Source organism: Helianthus annuus, chromosome 1 (assembly GCF_002127325.2).
Source record: "Helianthus annuus cultivar XRQ/B chromosome 1, HanXRQr2.0-SUNRISE, whole genome shotgun sequence".
In the NCBI taxonomy this organism is placed as follows: domain Eukaryota; kingdom Viridiplantae; phylum Streptophyta; class Magnoliopsida; order Asterales; family Asteraceae; genus Helianthus; species Helianthus annuus.
The window spans coordinates 138,761,211-138,766,654 of NC_035433.2; the positions used below are offsets into that span (position 1 = coordinate 138,761,211).

General features: G+C 34.1%; 1 long non-coding RNA gene across 1 annotated transcript; it reads right to left on the reverse strand.

The window, feature by feature from the left end:
• Positions 1-2,468: 2,468 nt before the first annotated feature.
• Positions 2,469-5,032, reverse strand: LOC110940433. The gene is made up of 2 exons (XR_002593152.2): positions 4,564-5,032; positions 2,469-3,024 (listed from the first exon to the last, which is right to left on the reverse strand). It is a non-coding gene; the product is annotated as an uncharacterized LOC110940433 (long non-coding RNA).
• Positions 5,033-5,444: the final 412 nt, after the last annotated feature.

Sequence of the window (5,444 nt, forward strand, 5' to 3'; positions counted from 1 at the left end):
ACAGCAGATCACCTGAAATAGGTTTGAAAAAGATTTTGTCAGCGGGGAAATACTGAGTGAATTATTCTAGTTTCTGAAAATGACACATTTGTTATAATTCACAGTGATAAGATCTTTTACAATGTATCCTGATATCAACCAACTACCCACAGTACTTTACCACTCGATCCATTGGCCCATACGTCCAATGGTATCTGTGATTATGGTCATATCACCCAATGGCTGCCCCAATGGTGAAGATTATCAAGTAATGTATACAATACCCCACATACCGGCTGTAATTTGGTGATTCACATAAACTTAATCACTGTAAGTTATAATTCTGAAAATAATTTGGAGTATTGTAAATACTCACAAACTGTGATAAAAGAATTTATAAAAAGAGAATAACTCACAAACGGTGAGAAAAGAATTTATAAAAGAAGAATAACTCACATTGCGGATTTAGTGTTGGTAGAATTTAGATTTAATCCCTGTTAACCTAATTTCACAATAAAGCACACAAAACAGGATTAGTGATCAATACAACGATTATGATAATTCCCCGAGATCAATTTTGACAATGAATGTCCAAGTGCAATACTTCGGCTCATTTATCAAAATGACAAACGATAAAGTATAGTACTTCAACTCGTATATCGAATTATCGACAACGACAAAGTACAATGCTTCGGCTCATTATCGAATTATCGACAACGATAAAGCATAGCCCAATGTGGGCGGCACTTAGACCTTCTTTGGGTATATTGATCCTGGAAACTGAATCGTAATAGCGATCGACTAATTACCCTGTTTTGCGGCAGCACCTCGATAATAGTGTGTGTGTGAACGATTCCTATTGTAACTCAGTGCATAATTCGAAGTTTAACGTCGAATTTTCAGCAGAATTCAAGTGCCACTGCCCCCTATTTATATCTGAATTTTGGCCTCCCTCGCGCCACGCGAAGACGACCTGTTTACCCGTCGCGTGGCGCGACGAGTCTATTTCGTAGCCTAGGTTATTTCGTGTCCCAACTAGCCTTGATGAGTCAATTTCGACAAAACTTACTGCCCAAGTAAAAATTGTAAGGATTTTATCAACTGGGGTTTAATCCCCTCTGAGTTTTAGGGGCCCTGATCCTGATTCCGATTGTTATGAAAATTTTAGGGTTAGTGCAAAATTACTTGGGTATCTCAATTAGGGTTTTCTTAATAGCTAATTACCATTCTAATTATTAATTTTAATGAGAGTTGTTACATATAGCCACGTTACACATGTTACATAGAAGATTAATAAGTTTTAACTATAGAATATTTAATATTGATGTACTTGTTTTGTTCATAGGTGGAAAGATGTTTTGTGTTCAAGATGAAGATGGTTATCAAGAAGCGAAACCCGCGGAAGGATTACAACGCATCATCAGGTTTTCGTGGTGACGATGGTGTTGTTGTGAAGGCAATTTTTAGAAGACCATTTTAGAAGCATTACAACTATTGATATAAAATTTATTTTTATTTTCATTGTTAGTATGCCAATATTTGGATGAATACGGATGTTGTTGTGAAGGCAATTTTTTTTTTTTTTTGGATGCAACAACTATATGTAACATGTGTAACCTTGACGTTGTAACACATGTAACACCTATATGTAATATGTGTAAGATTGCTATACATGTGTTACATATATACCCATATTGTAACATATGTTATAAACATGTGTTACATATGTCAGCCCCTTTGGTGTCAATTTAAACTTAGCAAATTACATATGTAACAACATTACATCATCCAAAATGTCATATCAATGAACAAACAAGTAATATATGTAACTATAAGTATATGAGACTAGTGTAACAAATTAAAGGGACAAACGATACACTTCATGTTACATAAGTACCTAGACTTGTTATTAACAATGCTATTAGTAGATAAAAAAACTGCATTAACGTATATTTTTTACATTGAACCCAGCTTCTTGGTTATAAGCCTTACACATGGCAAGAAGTTCTTCCAGTGTGACGTATGATTTAACAATAATAGGATGATATTGCTCGTTGACATTCGGTGTCCACAATTTAGTGCCATTAGAATACTAGTAAATATGGTAACGTGGAGTATGTTCTATATCATCTGTGGACATAGGGACGGATGTTAGTATAAGTTTACATGTGTTATGAACGTTGTAATACGTTTAGCACCCTAGGGTAACAAAAAAAGATCACACATGACACTTGTCGTGATGTTACACATCTTAATTGTGTGTGCACATGTAACATCTTCTCTACAATGTATGTAACATCCTTAAAAGTTGTGTTCCTACTCTGCTTTATATTTTGTAAGTACTTATAGGTAAACATGTTTTAAAGATACAACCTGTAAAATGTGTTACACCAAAATGTTACACAAGTGTTTCCAGTTTTACACATGTTACATCTTCTGTAACTCTGCTTTATACATTGCAAGTGTTTCCTGTTTCCAGTTTAAACATGTTTTAAAGATACAACCTGTAACATGTAAGTACTTATAGGTAAACATGTTTTAAAGATACAGTCGTATCACCTTACAAGTTATATGTTTTACTGACAAACGCCATTTCACACATGTTACACACTATAGAGTGAAACAACAGTATTGAACGTTGCTACACATTTCCCATTCTATCGTAACATGTGTAACCTTTTTGGGGGTATCAATGTTGTAGGTTTATACAGACTTAAATATATACAAATGATCCAAAAATGATCATACATGTGTTACCCTCTAGTGTAACATAAGTTACAAACATGTCTTACATATGTGCAGCCCCGATTTTTGGTAACAAAGGGGTTGAACATATGTAACACATGTTTGTAACATGTGTTACACTGGAGGGTAACTTCTGTACAACGTCAAAGGTACCCACCACCTGCCCTTCATCGACTTCTTGTTCCCATTCTTCATCGGTTTCTCCATCTATCTTCTTTCGTTATCGTTCTGTTTCTTTATCGTTCTGCTTTCGCTTATTAGCCAGCCTACCCGTCACGGACCTGGTCATTCTCCTCACTCCTGCAAATACAACCGCCATAGTAAATACATAATAGCACAAGTAATATTTCCGGAGTTATTTGTAAAATAAACGAGATATTCCGAATAAATTATGAAGTTTATATATTTTAACATTTAACAGCCAATCTTAAAAAAAACATTTTAACATTTAAACTTACTATTACATTAAGTAAAAACCTTTTGTAACACGTAACAAACCTAACACGTGTTGCATTGGATGTATCTTCAAGCTGAAGATGAGATAATAAAAAGGAAAATGCACAACACTAAAAAAGTTGTAACACGTGTTACAACGGTTGTTTTAAGAACTTTCAAATAAACAAGTGTTGCAAAGTGGATGTTTTTAAATAACTGTTTAAATCAACGTAATAGAGATGTGTAAGTAGGTAATTTCCTTTTGTAACACGTGTTACATTGGATGTATCTTTACATTGAAGATGGGATTATAACACGTGTTACAACGGTTGTTTTAAGAACTTTCAAATAAACAAGTGTTACACCGTGGATGTTTTAAAAAAACTGTTTTTCATCCATTTGTAATAGAGACGTGCAAGTAGGTAAAAACCTGTTGTAACACGTGTTACATATGTGCAGCCCCGATTTTTGGTAACAAAGAGGTTGAACATATGTAACACATGTTTGTAACATGTGTTACACTGGAGGGTAACTTCTGTACAACATCAAAGGTACCCTCCAGTGTAACACACGTTACAAACATGTGTTACATATGTGTAGCTCCTTTTTATGTCCAAGAAAGGGCTGGTTTTAACATAAGTAACACGTGTAACCTTATTACAACATATGTAGCTAATTATGCCAGCAAGACATTTCAACTAACAACCCATTTAAAATAACATTTCAACCCATTTAAAAAGATATAGATTTGTAAACACATAATGTTTTGTTAGGTTTCTTCCCAGTCCCAGTCCTGCCCAAGAAATGAAAAACACAAATATTAGTAGTCAGCAAAAGAGTACTTGCTAAGATGAGGATACAACAATTACCATTCACCATTTCAATATCCACTCATATCAAAACAAAATGTGTAACACAATGTATGCACCATATATTGTCCGAAAGTGTAACATATGTTACAACATACAGGACAAACAGTTTAGAATCTAGCTGGCAGAAATGTAACATACGTAACTAGTTATGCCTGCAAAAATTTGAAACATTTAACACTAATTATAAAAAAAGAACAACTTAACCAACAACATTTTGAAACCTTTACTGTAACAATTATGGATTTTCAAACTAATTATCTACCAATAATTGGGATGCCCAATTTAAACAAAAAACAGAAAACAAAATAAAGCAAATCCAATTTATAAAACCTAACACAAACCCAACCCATAAATTATTGGTCAACAAACTGAAAATATCAAAAAACTAAAAATCATTTTAACATAAAAACAAAAACCTGCAAAATACATGAACATTAACCCATTACTAGAACACTTTGAGCACACAAAAAGTTATTGACAACCTTTTTAACAAAAAAATCAAGTGTGTTCTTGCAATTAGTAGAACACTAACCGGATCTAGACCCGTCTGATGAACACGATGAAGATCTTCAAAAATGATTCTCTCACACACACTTGTGTGTGTGTGTGTTCTTGGCGTTCTAACAACTTTCTCTCTCTAAAACCCATGAACCAAATGATTTCTGACCTGCTTCTCTCTCACACACTTGTGTGTGTTCTTGGTCTTGGTGTTCTAATAACTTTCTCTCTCTAGAAACACATGCAACCGAATGATTCAGGCCTGCTTCTTTCTCACACACTTGTGTGTGTGTTCTTGGTGTTCTTCATGAACACGAAGGGGTTTTAACAATAACGATTCTCTCACACACACTTGTGTGTGTTCTTGGTGATTGAAACATGAAGAAAGAGAGAGGATGAGAGAAGGGATGATGATGATGGTGAATGCACAGAAGTTTTTTTGAATTCTCAAAGAAAAGAAGAAAGAGAAACAATGATGATGGTGATGGTGACAATAATAAAGAAGAGAGAGAATGAAGGTCTGAGAGAGAAAGAGAGAAATGGGAATCTTGGTTATAGGTAATTGTGCTTCTCTCTCCTTTTCATATCATGAATGTCTAATCAATATGAATATAATATATAAAATATCATAATATCATAGGTAATTTTACCCATATGCCCTTGAAGTACCTTTTTGACTTTACCACTCTATTTAATTTAATTCAAAAATGCTTCAAATTTTGTGAGCCATTGGATGATCATGATCAATGGTCTAGATTGGGTTTCCTAGGTTTTCTTAGTAGAAATAAGTTTTCTGTAGATCCATGCCCTATATAGATATATATATATATATATATAGGGTAGGGTTCTAGAGTGAACACTAATGTATTTGCGAACTGAGTGAACAAATCTTGGCAATTGATTTACACACGTGGA